The sequence below is a fragment of the Cherax quadricarinatus genome, chromosome 42, assembly GCF_038502225.1.
Source record: "Cherax quadricarinatus isolate ZL_2023a chromosome 42, ASM3850222v1, whole genome shotgun sequence".
NCBI classification, from domain to species: Eukaryota; Metazoa; Arthropoda; class Malacostraca; order Decapoda; family Parastacidae; genus Cherax; species Cherax quadricarinatus.
In genome coordinates this window covers 9234644-9256365 of record NC_091333.1, presented here as the reverse complement: position 1 = coordinate 9256365, position 21722 = coordinate 9234644, and positions in this window count along the sequence as shown.

Sequence of the window (21722 nt, the reverse complement as noted above, 5' to 3'; positions counted from 1 at the left end):
TCACATTCAGTGAACGTTTAGTTTTCTTTTCCCGTATTTCATAATATTTTTCCCGTATTTCATATTTCCTTACCACTTTAGGATCATTATATTCACGGACCGGAGAGTTAATGGAGAGTTAATGTAAACTACGCCGTGTGAAAAGTGTTAAAAAATAATTTGATTTGAATGTAGTGAATTGGAAGCTGACTTGACTCCACCGGAAGTATAGTCAGTAGTGCATTGTTATGAGTGTACCACCAGGCTGGCGCGTCCTGTAGAATGGCGCGTCCTGCAGAATGGCGCGTCCTGCAGAATGGCGCGTCCTGCAGAATGGCGCGTCCTGCAGAATGGCGCGTCCTGCAGAATGGCGTGGCAGGTACATTTATAAACAAAATCATCCACACACAGATCAAATCTCACAAGGAAGACTAGAATTCATCAGCATGAGAAAGTAATGCTGATTATTATTATTATAATCAAGGGGGAAGCGCTAAACCCGGAGGATTATACAGCGCCTGGGGGGGGGATGTGGAAGGCATTCAGGCTTAATTCGGGGAACTGGAGCACAGATCCAATTCCCTAAATCAAGAGCCCCTCACTAACATCAAGGAACCTTCCTTGAGGGGAAAGTAATGCTGAGTACATATCTCTGTGGTACACCTTCCTGGACGAAAGCGGGAGAAAGACCGTCTCAGGCGGGAAGAATGGACGTAAAATAGTATAACACCAACTGGTGTATTAAGTTACTTACATAACGACAAAAGACGCTCATATGGACCTGGATCAACTGACACCACAAAATTTTCTAGCGAGAATGAAGGTAACTGAATATCTAAGCACCACATCTGCCAATTTTGGGAGAGAAATATATTGGGCACCTCAGGAGAAACCCAGAGTTCTATACTCTTGCCTCTTAACACGTTACGAGTTGTTTTATGGTATGATTGTACCCATAACAGGAGGCCTGGTCACAGACCGGGCCGCGGGGGCTTTGACCCCCGAAACTCTCTCCAGGTAAACTCCAGGTAAATAACAGCCCTACGCAACTTGTTTCTAACAAATATGCAAGCTTAGTCTGGGGACCAAGGGGTATTTTTCTGTGTGCCCAGAATATAAGGATGTTGGGAGAGTGAGAACTTGAAGTGGGACATTTTTTTTTTTTTTGTTTTCCTTTGAGGTTGTGGTGGGAGTCTTGCAGAGATGGCTGAGGGGTGGGTGCCGCTGGAGATCTGAGATGTAATGTAAATGTCATAGTGTGTAGTTGTAGGGAAATCAGTAGCGAAGACTTCATAAAGGTTATACACAGGGATGGTATACAAATAACCCACACATCGGAGACAAACTTGTGATGACATTTTGGTCCAACTTGCCGTTGTGCCTTTTTATTCTTAGTGATATATTAACGGAGTGTCCATAGAGGGTAGGATTGCCCTGGAGTGATACATGGTAATTTACCTGCTGGAATATCCAAGTTTAGGCTTGATGGTATGATAAGCTCTCTGTATTAATTATTCTAATCAAAACTAAGCGCTAAACTACTGGGGTCATACAGCGCTATCTTTCACTTAAATATTTTATCTTGCTTTCCTGGAGGAAAACTGGGTACTAACAAGAATATAGTCAGTCATCAAAAAATCACAAAATAGAACTGCTTTAAGGGCAGAAAGAGCGAGTATACCTTGTTGTTTCAGGTATCTAAAGGGTATTCTGCATGTTTTGATATATACGGCAATTTATTAATACGTACATGTTGGACTGATTGTGCAATCCGGAATTCCTCTCAGAAGGGTACCTGGTGTCTTTGTGGGGTGTCCGTGAGCAAGGCTGCGTATATGATTCGCAATCCTGCACACAGTTTCCTCCACCCGTGACAATGTTCGAAAGAGGATGGGCAAGTACCTATTTTTTTAATAAAGCACTGATGGCAATACCTACCATTGGCTACAAAGTAGTTAAAAAATTATTATACAGTAGGTTGAAAAGGGAACCCCTCTATAGGAGATTGGTAATTTGTGAATGGCAGATTGAGTGGCCAAATCTGCATGTCCAGGGACCCTGAGATGGCTGGAAGTATGATGTATACCTACCTGGCGTATACCCGGAGAGGGTTTCGGGGGTCAACGCCCCCTCGGCCCGGTCTGTGACCAGGCTTCATGGTGGATCAGGGCCTGATCAACCAGGCTGTTACTGTTGGCCGCACGCAATACCCGACGTACGAAAAACAGCCGGGCTGATCAGGTACTGACTTCAGGTACCTGTCCAATGCCTTCTCGAAGACAGCCAGGGGTCTATTGGTAATCCCCCTTATGTATGCTGGGAGGCAGTTGAACAGTCTAGGGCCCCCCTCACACTTAGTGTTCTCTCTTACCGTGCTAGTGGCGCCCCTGCTTTTCATTGGAGATGTTGCATCGTCTGCCGAGTCTTTTGCTTTCATATTATTATTATTATAATCAAAAAGAAGCGCTAAGCCACAAGGGCTATACAGCGCTGCAGGGTAGGGAAGGAAGCGAGAGTATTGGATGGCAGAAGGGAGAAGGGATGATCAGCAGGTTACAGAAAACAGCGGGGCAGGGGATAGTACGGGGGTAGAGGGTAGCAAGAGATTGAAGTAGAAAGGGCTGAAGGTATCAGAATTTGTGAAGTCAGTCAGTTGTTGTCAAAAAGTCAATGAGAGAGTCCGGATGAAAGGTGGGTCCATCAGCGAGAAGGGAAGGTAAAGAGAGAGCAGCGGAGCGAAGACGACGACAGAGGTAAATTCTGCATGCTCATTGATAAAGTGGGCAGTCCAACAGAATGTGGCTGACTGATAATGGAGCTTGGCAATTCTCACAGAGAGGAGCAAGACGCCTCTCCATGAGATATCCATGAGTAAGACGAGTATGGCCAATGCGAAGACGGGAGAGAGTAGTCTCCCAACCTCGACACTGGTGATAAGAAGACGGCCAGTAACCTATACTCGGTTTAATAGATTGAAGTTTGTTGCCGAGCATAGTAGACCAACGTTGTTGCCAACGGGTGTGAAGGTGGGAAGATATTGCAGCAAAATAGTCCGTAAATGGAATACCTCTATAAGAAACTGGTAGGTCATGTACTGCTGACCGCGCAGCAGTGTCTGCCTGTTCATTGCCCTGTACGTCAACATGACCAGGGACCCAACAAAAAACAATATCTTTATGCTTGGTAAAGATGCGGCGAAGCCAAAGTTGGATACGGAGGACTAAGGGGTGAGGTGTATCAAATTTTTGTATAGCCTGTAAAGCACTAAGGGAGTCTGAGACGACCACAAATGATGACACAGGCATAGATGCAATACGGATAAGTGCTGTAAGGATGGCATATAATTCAGCAGTAAAAATAGTAAATACCCTTGTACGACGCTGTCCGGAAACACTGCTGCGAATCCTACGCCGTCAGAAGACTTAGAGCCATCTGTGTACACAGCAATGGCATGAGAATGAGAGTGAAAGTGGTCAAGAAAAAGAGAGCGGGAAGCGACCGTAGATAGTTGGGCTTTCGAGCAAGGGAGGGAGAAAGAACAGACTCGAACAGCTGGAACTTCCCAGGGGGGTAGGGAAAAGTGAGATGCTACATGTACATAGAAAGGTGGTAGTTGAAGAGAAGACAAGAGCGAATGAAGGCGAAGAGAGAAGGGACGGAGTAAACAGGGGCGGCGAACAAATAAAGAATGTCTACTAATATCAGTGACCATTCTATAAATGGAAGGATTGCGGAGATCACGAGAGCGTACATAGTAGCGCAGGCAATGGGCATCACGGCGATCGGATAAGGATGGAACGTTCGCTTCTGCATAGAGGCTCTCGACAGGGGAAGAGCGAAAAGCACCAAGGCATAAACGTAATCCTTGGTGATGAATGGGGTTAAGGCTAGAGAGAGCAGCAGGAGATGCCGCTGAATAGATCTGGTCACCATAATCAAGTTTCGATAAAATAAGGGTGGAATGTAGGCGAAGGAGGGTTCGACGATCAGCTCCCCATGAAAGATGAGCAAGGGTTTTAAGAAGGTTCAGCCGGTTTGCTTTCATAGGTAGTGATTTTCTTGTGCAAGTTTGGTACTAATCCCTCTAGGATTTTCCAAGTGTATATAATCATGTATCTCTCCCACCTGCATTCTAGAGAGTACAGGTTGAGGAACTTCAAGCGTTCCCAGTAACCGAGGTGTTTTATCGCAGTTATATGTGCCGTGAAGGTTCTCTGTACATTTTCTAAGTCAGCAATTTCACCTGCCTTCAAGGTGCTGTTAATGTGCAACAATATTCCAGCCTAGATAGAACAAGCGACCTGAAAAAGTGTCATCATGGGCTTGGCATCCCTAGTTTTGAAGTTTCTCATTATCCATCCTATCATTTTTCTAGCAGATACGATTGATACAATGTTGTGGTCTTTTACATTAGTTTTTCTTTCTATTGTGGAATTTATTTTATACTCCAATACAGTTTTAATTTACTCACGTTTTCCATATCTGAGTAATTGAAATTTCTCATCATTGAACTTCATAGTTTTCTGCGGCCCATTTAAAAATTTGGTTGATGTCCGCCTGAAGTCTTGCAGTGTCTTCAGTGGAGGACACTGCCATGCAAATTCGGGTGTCATCTGCAAAGGAAGACACGGTGCTGTGGCTTCCATCTGTGCGTGTCAGATATTAGGATGAGGAACAAGATGGGAGAGAGACTACTGTGCCTTGTGGAACAGAGCTTTTCACCATAGCCGCCTCAGACTTTACTCTGTTTGCTACTGCTGTGTGTGTTCTATTTGTTAGAAAATTATATTATTATTATTATAATCAAAAAGAAGCACTAAGCCACAAGGGCTATACAGCTTAGGAAATTATAGATCCAGCTACCAACTTTTCCTGTTATTCCTTTATCACGCATTTGGTGCACTATTACACCGTGGTCACACCTGTCAAAGGCCTTTACAAAGTCTCTGTACACTACACCTGCATTTTGTGTGTCCTCTAGAGCATCCAGGACCTTGTCATAGTGGTCCAGTAGTTGGGACAGACAGCGACCTGCTCTTAACCCATGTTGCCCTGGGTTGTGTAACTGATAGGTATCTAGGTGAGTGGCGACCTTGCTTCTTAGAACCCTTTTAAAGATTTTTTTTTATATGGGATGTTAGCGCTATCTTTTGCTAAAACCAACAAACATGGCCCACTCCACTTTGTGGAGTGGGACAATGTCTGTTGTTTTTAACAGCTGTGGGGCGACCCCTGTGTCCATGCTTCCTCTCCATGAGATGTTAATAGCACATGATAGGGGCTTCTTGCAGTTCTTGATGAACACGGAGTTCCACGAGTCTGGGCCTGAGACAGAGTGCATGAACATGTCATTTATCACCTTTTCGAAGTCATTTGGCGTCAGGGTAATATCAGGTTTGAGTCAAACAAATTGTGTGTGTTGCTCATAAAAAGTTCACCTGTGCCCCGATGGCTAAAGCTCTCGGTTCACACACGGAGGTCCCGGGTTCGATTCCCGGCGGAAACATTTCGACGTGTTTCCTTACACCTATTGTCATGTTCACGTAGCAGAAAATAGGTACCTGGGTGTTAGTCGACTGGTGTGGGTCGCATCCTGGGGGACAAGATTGAGGACCATAATGGAAATAAGACAGACAGTCCTCCATGACGCACTGACTTTCTTGGGTGGCTAACCCTCCGGTGTTAAAAATCCGAAGAAAATCTTTAGGTTTTCGACTCTGGTTAGCGGCTCGCTAAAAACCGAATCATATTGGGACTTGAGTAGCTCGCTCATTTCCATACTGCCATCTCGTCTAAGTTGGGGCCCAATACTGGATGTTGTTCTTGACTTTGATTTGGCATAAGAAAAAGACTATTTTCCGGCATATTAGGCGCATAGAGTATGAGACATGAAAGATGTTTCAGAGAAGTTGAGGTAACGTTAGTAAACTGCTACAGCATATAAAGCACAGTCTGATTTTTCCAAGAGACTTTCTTGTGGGAAAGAAAAGCGCACCTTATATGCCGGAAAAAAATATGGTAATCAACGTTGTGTATGGAGCATTAGGGGATATGTGGAGTTATATTTCACTTTGGGAGTCCGATTATTAATATAATCAAAACCGAGTGCTAAACCAACAAGGTTCATACAGCACTGCACTTCAGGAGTCTGAAACTGTAACAAAGGCAGGGGTGGACATAGCTGCAATGTTTACGAGAGCTGTAATTAATGCACACACTTGTACTGTGAAGATGCAGACTGAGAGAACATTCTAGGAAGTGTCTTATGTATGAGAAAACAGAAGTTCCACAGGATTTAGTCGAGGTTGATGTTGGCCTATATGAATTGTACTGCTACCAGTGATGTATAGATGCAATAGTTTCTTGACCTATTTGGTGTCATTTACTTTGATACACATTGTGCTTTTGAATGTAGGGAAAGAAATTATTAAAATAAAAAAAGTGCTGAACCTACAAGGGCCATACAGCGCAGCAGGGTGGGGGATAGTGCAGGATTATAGAGTAGCAAGAGTAGAGTGGACAACAGACGGAGAGTTAGAAAGAGCTGCAAGGAGTGCTAGAGGAAGTATCATCAAAGTTTGTGTAGTAAATCAGTTACTGTCAAAAAAGTCGACAAGAGATGGTAGGGAAAGAAATGTCTTGTCCAACATGATCGGTAATGTATATTATATACCATGGGTTTGTGTTCAGAATTTGAAGAATACATGAAGAAACACTGCAGTAGGCCTATTAGCCAATGTTAGGTAGGTCTGTTATAAATAAAGCGCTAAACCAGCCAGGGTCATGCAGTGCTGCGGGGCAGAAAATAGTGCCGGGGCTATAAATGGCTAGGTGGGGAGGGGATCAGAGGCAAGGGGAGAAAAGGGCTGGAAGGGACGCTAGGGGGCTGTGTCGAAGTTCATATAGTAAAGCAGTTGCTGAGAGAGTCAAAAAGTGATTGTAAGTCAAAGGGAAGATAAAGTAAGAGCAGTAGGGCAGTGGCATCGGTGGAGGTAAATCCTGAGAGCTTGCTGGTAAACCGGACAATTCACGAGAAAGTGAAGAACCAAAATAGGGACCTGACAAACCTCACAGAGAGGAATAGGGCGTCATTCCATGAGATACCCATGGGTAAGGCGAGTATGACCGATGCAAAGACAGGAGTCTCCCGAGTACGGAAACGGTGGTAAAATGATGGGCACAAACCTAACAGCAGTTTAATAGAGTGCAATTTGTTATGGTGAATATCCAACCACCGTTGTTGCTAACGGCTGCAAAGATGGGCAGAGATGACTAAAATAATCCCTGAACAGAATACCTCTATAGGAAACCAGAAGATCACGTACCGCTGACCGCACAGCAACATCCACCTCTTCATTGTCCTGCACATCAGCGTGTCCAGGGACCCAACAGAAAATGACATCTTCGTTTTTTGCTAGCCACACAGTGCAACCAAAGTTGAATATGAAGGACCAATGGATGAGGGAATCAAATTGTTTAACGGCTTGTAAAACGCCGAGGGAATCCGAAATGATCACAAACGCCGAAGGAGACATATTTAATATGGAGAAGTGTTACGAGGATGGCATACAATGATAAAAACGCTAGCCGAGTCTAACAGACGACCCCAAACGACATCGTCAGGGAACACTGCCACGAACCCAACACCGTCAGAAGATTTAGAACCACCTGTATAAACAGCAACATCATGACCATGTGACCGGAAGTGATTAAGAAAAAGAAAGCGAGAAGCAGCCATAGGTAGGAGAGCTTTGATGCACAGCAGAACAGACGTGAACCATCAGAACCTCCCAAGAGGGAAGGAAAAAAGGCAGATGCTACATGAACATATAAGGGAGGCGACTGGAGTGAGTGAAGATTAAGAGAAAACAGTTGGAGTAAGCAGGGGCACTGAACAAATAACAGGCTTCTACTAACATCTGAGACCAGTCTATACACAGAAGAAATATGAACGACGTGCGAGCGGACAAAATAACGAAGGCAGTGAGCATCACAACAATCGGCTTAGTAATATTCGCCTCTGCATAAAGGCTTTCAACAGGGGATGAACGAAAGGCACCAAGGCATAAACATAAACCCTGATGATGAAGGGGATCCAACTTAGAAAGAGTTATATTATAATCAAAAAGAAGCGCTAAGCCACAAGGGCTATACAGCGCTGCAGGGTAGGGAAGGAAGCGAGGGTATTGGGTGGCAGAAGGGAGGAGGGATGATCAGTAGGTTACAGAAAACAGTGGGGCAGGGGATAGTACGGGGGTAGAGGGTAGCAAGAGATTGAGGTAGAAAGGGCTGAAGGTATCAGAATTTGTGAAGTCAGTCAGTTGTTGTCAAAAAGTCAATGAGAGAGTCCGGATGAAAGGTGGGTCCATCAGCAAGAAGGGAAGGTAAAGAGAGAGCAGCGGAGCAAGTGGATACGGGCTGCTGTGTAATGCAGCGAAGTACGAACAAATAGCTGATGGTACGGAATATCAGTGCATAGAAGAAGGGCACTTTCATTAAAGGTCACATCAGGAAAAGGATCTGAAGAATACAATAAATTATAGCCTGAGATGGGAGAGATAACAGCAGTGTAATTTTGGTACCTGTAAGCAATCACCAACAGGGAGAAACTGGGAGAGTAACATCTGAAGCTCACCCTGATTACCCCTGAGGCTGCGTATATTCTACTGTAAATAGGCCATGATTGGCAGTGATAAAGATACTTGAAATCTGCAGGTAAGGGTTCTTACGGACTAGAGGGGTTAGAAAAGTCCACATGCGGAGGCAGCGGAAAACGTTCAAGCAGCGAAGGAATGGTGCGCTGTGAAGAAAGGAGTTGCGCAGATGGAGGAGAGGAGAGAGAAGGAACAGAAGGTGGATCAGTATCCATTGATGGTTTGGTCTCTGCAATATATTCAGAGATTGCTTCAAGTGTTTTGGAATTCAGGGACGTCGTATGGGAGACGATACTGGAGATGGTAGGGGGAGGATGAGTAAAGATTGGAACTGTAATGGACTGTAAGAAGGTAGGGGGGGCAAAAGGGTGGAGGGAACTGGAGAAGAAGCATGGAAGGGAATAGAAGAGGCAGAAACCTGGGAGGTGGCAGAAGAGGAAGAAACTTGGGAGGGAACAGGGGAGGTAGGTATAGTACGAGGAGGAGGGTGAACCTCTACACTTGTTACAGAGCCAGTGAGGGGAAGAACCCGGTACAGAGACAGGGAAGGAAAAATGAGGAGGTGGAAGAAGGGAAGGAGGGGTTAAAGGACCTTTTTTTGACTTCTGAGAAGTAGAGGGACGATTGGGAGGAGGTGTCGTACAAGGTCTCATCGATAGTGAGGCTTGTGAGGGAGAACACGAAGAAGCGAGAACAGACTGAGGCATTGAAGTAGGGACATCTGAGCCTAGGACAGCAAAAGAATTAGATACAGGAGTGACTATGGGAGAGGTAACCACAGAGGAGGCTGCAGAAGATGGGACCCCAGAAGTGGGGGGACGTTTTGAAACACGGGAATAAGAAACACGAGGTAGTCTCCCTTGGAGGCGGAGATGAGAAACTGCCAAGGCATAAGGGAGACCTTCTGCTTCTTTGAGGTAACGGATTTCCCGCTCATTTAAGTAGGCTTGGCAATGGCGAGAGTACGAAGGGTGAGCCTCATGGCAATTAAGGCGAGAGGGAGGTCGATTGCAAGACGTATTAGAATGGTCATCGGCACCACAGACTGGGCATTCGGCTATGGATCTGCAATATTTCGCTGGATGGCCAAATCGCCAGCAATTTCTACACTGTTGCGGTGTAGGGATCACCTTTCGAACTTGTAACTGATGTCCTGCTACATAAACTGAGGATGGAAGTTCACGGCTTTCAAAAGTTAAACGAGCCACATTGCTAGGGTATCGTCTCCGCCCACGGGCAGGAAGAACATAAGTGTCTACCTTGAGGATTGGGAGATCTTGGAGTTCCAGCTGTTCAAGAATGTCATTGCCACATGTCTGGAAATTTTATTGAACTATGGTATGGGGCAGAATGACGGTACCACTACAAGAATTGAGGGAATGATGTTTTTCAATAGTGACAGGAACAGTATCTATATGGGAAAGAAGAGAAAGATCATGAGCTTGGGTAGCAGTCTGTACAGTGATGATGCGCATACCGCTCTTAAGAGCATGAAAAGAAATATCTTTACCAACATAGCATAGGAGTGCCTTGCCAATACTGTGGTCGGAAAGATAGGCGGTAGAGGAAGTCTGTCGTAAAGTGAAGAATTTAGTCCATTGTGCAGTCTGAAACTGAGTGTGGAAAGGGAGTGCAGGACTTGTCGATCTTTTCTGAGAAGAACGAGAAGGTGGAGAAGTATCAGCAGCAGGTAATTGTCGTTGGCGTTTAGGCGTGGGACCAGAGTTGGTCCGACGTGGAATGGGCCGGCGATTCGAAAATTGCCGCACCGTAGAGGGAGAGGCCGGAAGCATAGTCAAAGGAGAGCGGAGGTCAGAAAAATCAAAGGAGTCAGTCGAGACCTCAGTACCTGAAGTGGGTGAGGAAACAGCACCGGCAAGAGGTACAGAGGCATGAGGAGTGTCCGAAGAGTAGTCCAAAAACGAGGTGGGGTCAGAATGGGATGCGGTATCAAGAAGGGGCCTGGGGGTACCAGGTTCATGGATTGGGTTCTCCATGGTTAGGTTACTTCTTTCTTTTTGTTTTTAAGAAAAAAGAGAAAGAAGAAAAGAAAAATAAAAAAAAATAAAAAAAGGGGGGGGACCGGGGAGGTATAGTTCCTAGGAGGAATGAAAGGGCCAGAAATCTCCTTCCGTGCCCAAGAGGACCTCAGCACCGCAAGTAGCGTAGATGCAGCATGGAACCAGTGCCATACTCTACCCATCATGCCAGTAAACCAGCAATCCGGGATAGCAACCTCACATCTGCCGAGCTACCTCAGTGGGCAAAAGAGAGGGCGGCCGGATATCCACCACAAAGCATACCTCCTTCGGCCACCACCCCCGGAATCCGGAAGGTGGCTTCCAGAGATACACCCGTCGCCCGAAAGACACCCAAAGCCACTCTCCAGGATACCGGAGAGGGATCGGGACATCCCCAGGTGATCCAGATTCCATGGCAAACTATGCCACCGCCAAGAACCTCAACGGAATAGGATGGACCCCGGTACCCTTTCCCCTACATAGGAACTAGCGCGCCTGTGGGAAAAATCCCAAAGGCCAAAAAGAGGAAGGGCAAAAGGGAGGGGTGGGGAGAGGGAGGAGGAAAGGGAAAAGGGGAGGATGGGATAGGGAAAGGGGGGATTGGGGGGTAATTAGGTTCGGTCTGAGGAAGGAGACCGACAGGTCTAATTCCTCAGACCAAGAGCCTCTTCACCATGCCAAGGAGCCCCCTTGAAGAGGAGAAAGAGTTAGAGTTATAGGAGAAGCCACAGAATAGACTTGGTCGCCAAAATCCAGCCTGGACAAGACTAGGGTGGAATGCAAGAGAGAGGGGAGTCCAATGATCTGCTTCCCATGACCGATCCACAAGAATTTTAAGGAGATTCAGCCAACCATGGCAAGCTGCCTTCAAAGAGGAAATGTGAGGTTTTCATGTCAACCAGTGATTGAAGAGAAGGCCAAGAAACTTGACCGTATCACATTCTGGGACACATGAGCCATGTAAATACAATGAAATATCTGGGACAGGAGGACGACTAGGAAAGGTATTGAAATGGACTTTTGCACTAGAAAATTTAAATCCACGAGAAGTCGCCTAGTGGGAAACATGGTCAATCGCATCCTGAAGAGAGGCCACTACCAGGCGACAGTCAGCACCTGCGTAAACTATAGTGAAGCCATCTGCATAAATTGACAACCAAATTTGCGATGGGAGAATGAAAGATAGGTCATTTATAGCAAAGAGAAAAGGGGTAGTGCTAAGGACAACCTTGTGGGACTCCCTCAGCCTGAACAAAGTCTGAGGAAAGCGAGGCACCAACACGGACATGAAAATGTTTTTCAGTTAAGAAAGCAGCAAGGAAGGTTGGTAGATTACTGTGGATGCCTAAGGAGTGGGCCTGGGCTAAGATGTTATACCTCCAAGTGGTGCCATATGCCTTCTCAAGATCAAAAAAGGACTTTCAGGATGGAGTGTATTACCAAAGGCATTTCGCACATACGTATCTAAGTGGAGCAAGGGGTCCAAAATTAGAGTGGCCCTTGCGAAAGCCATATTGGTGAAGAAAAAGAGTATTGCGAGTCTCTAAATACAATATCAGACGACTGTTCACCAATCGTTCCATCACCTTGCAGACTACACTGGTCAGAGCAGTGGGACAATAGTGAGAGGTATCGAGCCCTGAAGTGCCTGGTTTGCGAAATGCAAGTACAGTGGCAGATTTCCATTGTTGAGGGAGAACCCCTCATGTCCAAACAAGATTGAAAAGACTCAAAAGGACTGTAAGGGATGTAGAATGCAGATGCTGTAGCATACGGATATGAATATCATCGGGCCCAGCTGCCAATGACTGGCAAGCGGAAAGCATGGACTAGCTCTAACAGAGTAAAAGGTGTTATGTAGCACCATCCCACTAGAAGAGAAATCCAAGGGCGATTGCTCCCCGACAGGCATAGAAGCGAGAAATGAGGGACAGGACAAGATAGTTATTGATTTCCATGGCAACTTCAAGAGCTGGGTCCAGAGCATACTTGCCACACAACTTCCTGGAGTTTACCTGGATAGAGTTCCGGGGGTCAACGCCCCCGCGGCCCGGTCTGTGACCAGGCCTCCTGGTGGATCAGAGCCTGATCAACCAGGCTGTTACTGCTGGCTGCACGCAAACCAACGTACGAGCCACAGCCCGGCTGGTCAGGAACCGACTTTAGGTGCTTGTCCAGTGCCAGCTTGAAGACTGCCAGGGGTCTGTTGGTAATCCCCCTTATGTATGCTGGGAGGCAGTTGAACAGTCTCGGGCCCTGACACTTATTGTATGGTCTTTTAACGTGCTAGTGACACCCCTGCTTTTCATTGGGGGGGGGGATGTTGCATCGTCTGCCAAGTCTTTTGCTTTCGTAGTGAGTGATTTTCGTGTGCAAGTTCGGTACTAGTCCCTTTAGGATTTTCCAGGTGTATATAATCATCATAGGTAGTAGGTTGGTAGACAGCAACCACCCAGGGAAGTACTACCGTCCTGCCAGATGACTGTGAAACAAAAACCTGTAACTGTTTTGCATGATGGTAGGATTGCTGGTTTTCTTTTTCTGTCTCATAAACACGCTAAGATAACAGGGATATCTTGCTACTCCTACTTACACTTTGGTCACACTTCACAGACACGCACATGCATATATATATATACATACATCTAGGTTTTTCTCCTTTTTCTAAATAGCTCTTGTTCTTTTTTATTTCTTCTATTGTCCATGGGGAAGTGGAAAAGAATCTTTCCTCCGTAAGCCATGCGTGTCGTATGAGGCGACTAAAATGCCGGGAGCAATGGGCTAGTAACCCCTTCTCCTGTATACAATTACTAAAAAAGAGAAGAAGAAAAACTTTATAAAACTGGGTTGCTTAAATGTGCGTGGATGTAGTGCGGATGACAAGAAACAGATGATTGCTGATGTTATGAATGAAAAGAAGTTGGATGTCCTGGCCCTAAGCGAAACAAAGCTGAAGGGGGTAGGAGAGTTTCAGTGGGGGGAAATAAATGGGATTAAATCTGGAGTATCTGAGAGAGTTAGAGCAAAGGAAGGGGTAGCAGTAATGTTAAATGATCAGTTATGGAAGGAGAAAAGAGAATATGAATGTGTAAATTCAAGAATTATGTGGATTAAAGTAAAGGTTGGATGCGAGAAGTGGGTCATAATAAGCGTGTATGCACCTGGAGAAGAGAGGAATGCAGAGGAGAGAGAGAGATTTTGGGAGATGTTAAGTGAATGTATAGGAGCCTTTGAACCAAGTGAGAGAGTAATTGTGGTAGGGGACTTGAATGCTAAAGTAGGAGAAACTTTTAGAGAGGGTGTGGTAGGTAAGTTTGGGGTGCCAGGTGTAAATGATAATGGGAGCCCTTTGATTGAACTTTGTATAGAAAGGGGTTTAGTTATAGGTAATACATATTTTAAGAAAAAGAGGATAAATAAGTATACACGATATGATGTAGGGCGAAATGACAGTAGTTTGTTGGATTATGTATTGGTAGATAAAAGACTGTTGAGTAGACTTCAGGATGTACATGTTTATAGAGGGGCCACAGATATATCAGATCACTTTCTAGTTGTAGCTACACTGAGAGTAAAAGGTAGATGGGATACAAGGAGAATAGAAGCATCAGGGAAGAGAGAGGTGAAGGTTTATAAACTAAAAGAGGAGGCAGTTAGGGTAAGATATAAACAGCTATTGGAGGATAGATGGGCTAATGAGAGCATAGGCAATGGGGTCGAAGAGGTATGGGGTAGGTTTAAAAATGTAGTGTTAGAGTGTTCAGCAGAAGTTTGTGGTTACAGGAAAGTGGGTGCAGGAGGGAAGAGGAGCGATTGGTGGAATGATGATGTAAAGAGAGTAGTAAGGGAGAAAAAGTTAGCATATGAGAAGTTTTTACAAAGTAGAAGTGATGCAAGGAGGGAAGAGTATATGGAGAAAAAGAGAGAAGTTAAGAGAGTGGTGAAGCAATGTAAAAAGAGAGCAAATGAGAGAGTGGGTGAGATGTTATCAACAAATTTTGTTGAAAATAAGAAAAAGTTTTGGAATGAGATTAACAAGTTAAGAAAGCCTAGAGAACAAATGGATTTGTCAGTTAAAAATAGGAGAGGAGAGTTATTAAATGGAGAGTTAGAGGTATTGGGAAGATGGAGGGAATATTTTGAGGAATTGTTAAATGTTGATGAAGATAGGGAAGCTGTGATTTCGTGTATAGGGCAAGGAGGAATAACATCTTGTAGGAGTGAGGAAGAGCCAGTTGTGAGTGTGGGGGAAGTTCGTGAGGCAGTAGGTAAAATGAAAGGGGGTAAGGCAGCCGGGATTGATGGGATAAAGATAGAAATGTTAAAAGCAGGTGGGGATATAGTTTTGGAGTGGTTGGTGCAATTATTTAATAAATGTATGGAAGAGGGTAAGGTACCTAGGGATTGGCAGAGAGCATGCATAGTTCCTTTGTATAAAGGCAAAGGGGACAAAAGAGAGTGCAAAAATTATAGGGGGATAAGTCTGTTGAGTGTACCTGGTAAAGTGTATGGTAGAGTTATAATTGAAAGAATTAAGAGTAAGACGGAGAATAGGATAGCAGATGAACAAGGAGGCTTTAGGAAAGGTAGGGGGTGTGTGGACCAGGTGTTTACAGTGAAACATATAAGTGAACAGTATTTAGATAAGGCTAAAGAGGTCTTTGTGGCATTTATGGATTTGGAAAAGGCGTATGACAGGGTGGATAGGGGGGCAATGTGGCAGATGTTGCAAGTGTATGGTGTAGGAGGTAGGTTACTGAAAGCAGTGAAGAGTTTTTACGAGGATAGTGAGGCTCAAGTTAGAGTATGTAGGAAAGAGGGAAATTATTTCCCAGTAAAAGTAGGCCTTAGACAAGGATGTGTGATGTCACCGTGGTTGTTTAATATATTTATAGATGGGGTTGTAAGAGAAGTAAATGCGAGGGTCTTGGCAAGAGGCATGGAGTTAAAAGATAAAGAATCACACACAAAGTGGGAGTTGTCACAGCTGCTCTTTGCTGATGACACTGTGCTTTTGGGAGATTCTGAAGAGAAGTTGCAGAGATTGGTGGATGAATTTGGTAGGGTGTGCAAAAGAAGAAAATTAAAGGTGAATACAGGAAAGAGTAAGGTTATGAGGATAACAAAAAGATTAGGTGATGAAAGATTGAATATCAGATTGGAGGGAGAGAGTATGGAGGAGGTGAACGTATTCAGATATTTGGGAGTGGACGTGTCAGCGGATGGGTCTATGAAAGATGAGGTGAATCATAGAATTGATGAGGGAAAAAGAGTGAGTGGTGCACTTAGGAGTCTGTGGAGACAAAGAACTTTGTCCTTGGAGGCAAAGAGGGGAATGTATGAGAGTATAGTTTTACCAACGCTCTTATATGGGTGTGAAGCGTGGGTGATGAATGTTGCAGCGAGGAGAAGGCTGGAGGCAGTGGAGATGTCGTGTCTGAGGGCAATGTGTGGTGTGAATATAATGCAGAGAATTCGTAGTTTGGAAGTTAGGAGGAGGTGCGGGATTACCAAAACTGTTGTCCAGAGGGCTGAGGAAGGGTTGTTGAGGTGGTTCGGACATGTAGAGAGAATGGAGCGAAACAGAATGACTTCAAGAGTGTATCAGTCTGTAGTGGAAGGAAGGCGGGGTAGGGGTCGGCCTAGGAAGGGTTGGAGGGAGGGGGTAAAGGAGGTTTTGTGTGCGAGGGGCTTGGACTTCCAGCAGGCATGCGTGAGCGTGTTTGATAGGAGTGAATGGAGACAAATGGTTTTTAATACTTGACGTGCTGTTGGAGTGTGAGCAAAGTAACATTTATGAAGGGATTCAGGGAAACCGGCAGGCCGGACTTGAGTCCTGGAGATGGGAAGTACAGTGCCTGCACTCTGAAGGAGGGGTGTTAATGTTGCAGTTTAAAAACTGTAGTGTAAAGCACCCTTCTGGCAAGACAGTGATGGAGTGAATGATGGTGAAAGTTTTTCTTTTTCGGGCCACCCTGCCTTGGTGGGAATCGGCCAGTGTGATAATAAAAATAATAGAATATATAATCATGTATCTCTCCCGCCTGCGTTCCAGGGAATACAGTTTTAGGAACCTCAAGCGCTCCCAGTAATTGAGGTGTTTTATCTCCGTTATGCGTGCCGTGAAAGTTCTCTGTACATTTTCTAGGTCAGCAATTTCACCTGCCTTGAAAGGTGCTGTTAGTGTGCAGCAATATTCCAGCCTAGATAGAACAAGTGACCTGAAGAGTGTCATCATGGGCTTGGCCTCCCTAGTTTTGAAGGTTCTCATTATCCATCCTGTCATTTTTCTAGCAGATGCGATTGATACAATGTTATGGTCCTTGAAGGTGAGATCCTCCGACATGATCACTCCCAGGTCTTTGACGTTGGTGTTTCGCTCTATTTTGTGGCCAGAATTTGTTTTGTACTCTGATGAAGATTTAATTTCCTTGTGTTTACCATATCTGAGTAATTGAAATTTCTCATCGTTGAACTTCATATTGTTTTCTGCAGCCCACTGAAAGATTTGGTTGATGTCCGCCTGGAGCCTTGCAGTGTCTGCAATGGAGGACACTGTCATGCAGATTCGGGTGTCATCTGCAAAGGAAGACACGGTGCTGTGGCTGACATCCTTGTCTATGTCGGATATGAGGATGAGGAACAAGATGGGAGCGAGTACTGTGCCTTGTGGAACAGAGCTTTTCACTGTAGCTGCCTCGGACTTTACTCTGTTGACGACTACTCTCTGTGTTCTGTTAGTGAGGAAATTATAGATCCATCGACCGACTTTTCCTGTTATTCCTTTAGCACGCATTTTGTGCGCTCTTACGCCATGGTCACACTTGTCGAAGGCTTTTGCAAAGTCTGTATATATTACATCTGCATTCTTTTTGTCTTCTAGTGCATCTAGGACCTTGTCATAGTGATCCAATAGTTGAGACAGACAGGAGCGACCTGTTCTAAACCCATGTTGCCCTGGGTTGTGTAACTGATGGGTTTCTAGATGGGTGGTGATCTTGCTTCTTAGGAGCCTTTCAAAGATTTTTATGATATGGGATGTTAGTGCTATCGGTCTGTAGTTCTTTGCTGTTGCTTTACTGCCCCCTTTGTGGAGTGGGGCTATGTCTGTTGTTTTTAGTAACTGTGGGACGACCCCCGTGTCCATGCTCCCTCTCCATAGGATGGAAAAGGCTCGTGATAGGGGCTTCTTGCAGTTCTTGATGAACACGGAGTTCCATGAGTCTGGCCCTGGGGCAGAGTGCATGGGCATGTCATTTATCGCCTGTTCGAAGTCATTTGGCGTCAGGATAACATCAGATAGACTTGTGTTAACCAAATTCTGTGGCTCTCTCATAAAAAATTCATTTTGATCTTCGACTCTCAGTCTGGTTAGCGGCTTGCTAAAAACTGAGTCATATTGGGACTTGAGTAGCTCACTCATTTCCTTGCTGTCATCTGTGTAGGACCCATCTTGTTTAAGTTGGGGCCCAATACTGGACGTTCTTCTCGACTTTGATTTGGCATTGGAGAAGAAATACTTTGGGTTTCTTTTGATTTCATTTATGGCTTTTAGTTCTTCCCGTGATTCCTGACTCCTATAAGATTCCTTTAGCTTAAGTTCGATGCTTGCTATTTCTCTGACCAGTGTCTCCCTACGCATTTCAGATATATTGACCTCTTTTAGCCGCTCTGTTATTCTTTTCCATCGCCTGTAAAGGGAGCGCCTGTCTCTTTCTATTTTACATTATTATTATTATAATCAAAAAGAAGCGCTAAGCCACAAGGACTATACAGCGCTGCTTCTATTTTACATCTACTCCTCCTTTTTCTTTGAGGAATAAGCCTTGTGCATACATCGAGTGCCACCAAGTTAATTTGTTCTAGGCATAAGTTGGGGTCTGTGTTGCTTAGTATATCTTCCCAGCTTATATCGGTTAGGACTTGGTTTACTTGGTCCCACTTTATGTTTTTGTTATTGAAGTTAAATTTGGTGAATGCTCCTTCGTGACTAATCTCATTATGTCGGTCTGGGGCTCCACGCATACATGTCTGAACATCAATTATGTTGTGATCTGAGTATATTGTTTTTGATATGGTGACATTTCTTATCAGATCATCATTGTTAGTGAAGATGAGGTCTAGTGTATTCTCCAGTCTAGTAGGCTCTATTATTTGCTGGTTTAAATTGAATTTTGTGCAGAGATTTAAAAGCTCGTGTGAGTGTGAGTTTTCATCAGAGCTGCCTCCTGGTGTTATTACTGCAACAATATTATTTGCTATATTCCTTCATTTTAGGTGCCTTAAGTTGAAATCCCCCAGGAGCAAGATGTTGGGTGCAGGAGCTGAAAGATTTTCCAGACAGTGGTCAATTTTTAACAGCTGTTCCTGGAATTGCTGGGATGTTGCATCTGGAGGCTTGTAGACTACCACAATGACTAGGTTTTGGTTCTCGACCTTTACTGCTAAAACTTCCACTACATCATTTGAGGCATTAAGCAGTTCTGTGCAAACAAGTGACTCTGCAATGTACAGGCCAACCCCCCCCCCTTTTGCCTGTTCACTCTGTCACATCTGTATAGGTTGTAACCTGGGATCCATATTTCGTTGTCCAAGTGATCCTTTATGTGGGTCTCAGTGAAAGCCGCAAACATTGCCTTTGCCTCTGCAAGCAGTCCACGGATGAAAGGTATTTTGTTGTTTGTTGCTGGCTTTAGACCCTGTATATTTGCAAAGAAGAATGTCATCGGACTGGTGGTATTGTTGGTACTGGGGGGGGGGGATTTTTTTTCCGGCATTAGTATCTGTATCTGTTGGTTTGGAGTGGAGGCCATCGACTGTGGTTCCACTCCAGGAATGACTGGATTTGGTGTACGATTTCTGCCATTTCCTGCCAGTTTTTTTTCCTTCCTGGCACTAAAAAACCTCTCCCTCTTGAGTGGCTGTGGCTACCCAGGTTTTCCCATGGCCTGGATGTTTTGTATCTCTTTGTCCCCTTTAGATGGTGTGCCTGGCAATTTAAGTTATAGCACAGTCTTTCCTGTACTGAAGAGGTACACATTTCAGGGTGAAAAAGCTTACAGGAAGGGAGTTTGCATTTTCCTGTTGTCATATGGGCACGGTATTTTCTAGGGTGGTCATAGTTGCACGTCCCATCTGTTTTTCCAGATTTCCCATGCCTGCAGATACCAAGTGCATAGTATGTGCACAGGCTTGGTTTCCGTTTGCCTTGGGTTTCTGTGACTGTATTCCCTGTTGGTGCATGTTTCCCTGTCTTATTCCTATCCTCCCTAGCACCAACAATGGAGCTCCCACCAGTTTTTGGTAATATATCCTCACTATTGCTAGTGGAGTCCTCTTGTTTGCTATTTCCTGTGGTATTTCTTATTTGCAATATTGGTTTTATCTTATCTTTGACTACACTTGTTTCCCCACTACGGCTCCTGTCCCCTATGAGGTCATTTATATGTATTCCTTCCTGCGTAAAATTCCCGACTACCTGGACAAAATCTCCAGCTTCACCATTACTGTCTCCCAGGACAGCACCTCCAGCTTCACCATTACTGTCTCCCAGGACAGCACCTCCAGCTTCACCATTACTGTCTCCCAGGACAGCACCTCCAGCTTCACCATTACTGTCTCCCAGGACAGCACCTCCAGCTTCACCATTACTGTCTCCCAGGACAGCACTATCAGCCCCCACATTTACTGACTACCAAGACCTGTAAATTCTTCCAAACCACCCACAAAGGGGAAGTCAAAGTAACAGTAGAAGCATAGTCTTGCCAACAAGTGTGTATAGCCTCGCGTATGATGTGGTGAGCGACTGCCCCTGCTTGCTTAAAATCCAAAAGACGATCTGCAGTCTGATTATGTTGATAATGGCCCCGTGCAATACTTTTCAAGTGCACTGCATGGGTACATGCAGGAGACCACCAAGGTATGCATGTCTGAGAATGCCTGCCTGAGGTTTGAGGAATAGAACGTGATGCTGCAGTCAAAACTAAGGTCGAAAAGTATGGCATAGTGAACAAGTAGTAAAGAAACACAGATCTCTTTTAGTACAGCATTTCGCCTACATCAAACTGGCAACATGTATATATATTTAGTGTTGAGAAGTGATGGAGTCAGGTGCTGATCGAGGTTCAAGTTGAGATGTCACATCCAGTGTAGGTGAGGTCAGGTAATATTGCATGTGGTCTAAATCGTTAAGTCCTGGCAATTGTTTTTGTTCTAGAGTAGTTTTAGCAATACTCAACCTGCACATAGAGAGAAGCTTATGACTGTTTTGGTGCAACTTGGGCCACACTAACACAAAAAGAGTGAGGGGACAGGAACACGACCAAGGGAGAAAGAAAAAGTAGTAGTGGCAAGACCTGTCAGCAAGACAGTCACGCAGGAAGCGAAGCCTATTTTTATGGCACCTGGAAGCAATAAGAGCAGCTTCATAAGAATGAAAGAAGGAAGATACTAATCAATTACTTGTCAGTTCAATTACTGCTAAACTACTACCACCTCTGCTGACATATAAAAAACAACGTTCAATTCGAGCTATGATATATATGCCTAGTATTGAGTAGTCTGTTAAGCATCAAGTTTAGTCTGCCCAAAATGCCCCGACCTCATAGTGGCTTTCTTTGTACTTAGCAAATCAAAATTGGAATTATACATTGTAAACTATGCAAAGAAATAAAATCCTTATTCATATTCCTAAGAATATAGAAAAAAGTTGGAAATAATAATATGCTTACCTGCAGGGTCCATAAAGAACAAAGGCACAATACTACGAGTGGAACAACACAGTTTTAGCAATGGGTTCAGTGAAAAGTATAGCTGCCGATTCAAGACAGCTGCCTCTGTTGCTGTCCTGGTATAAGAGGTGGACTTGCTTAAAGTTCACAAGATGTGAATGAGATGACTATTCTGTTTTTTTGCAGTTTAGTATCCAAGTCCCTCTATGTTTCTCTTGTATAAATGCTATCACATCCCCCACACAGGATACTGAATACCTCTGCCATGAATGTTTTTAGTAGGAAGGAGAGTCCTGGTGACTTTAGATTTTGTGGCAAGTACTGTTACTCCAGCATCA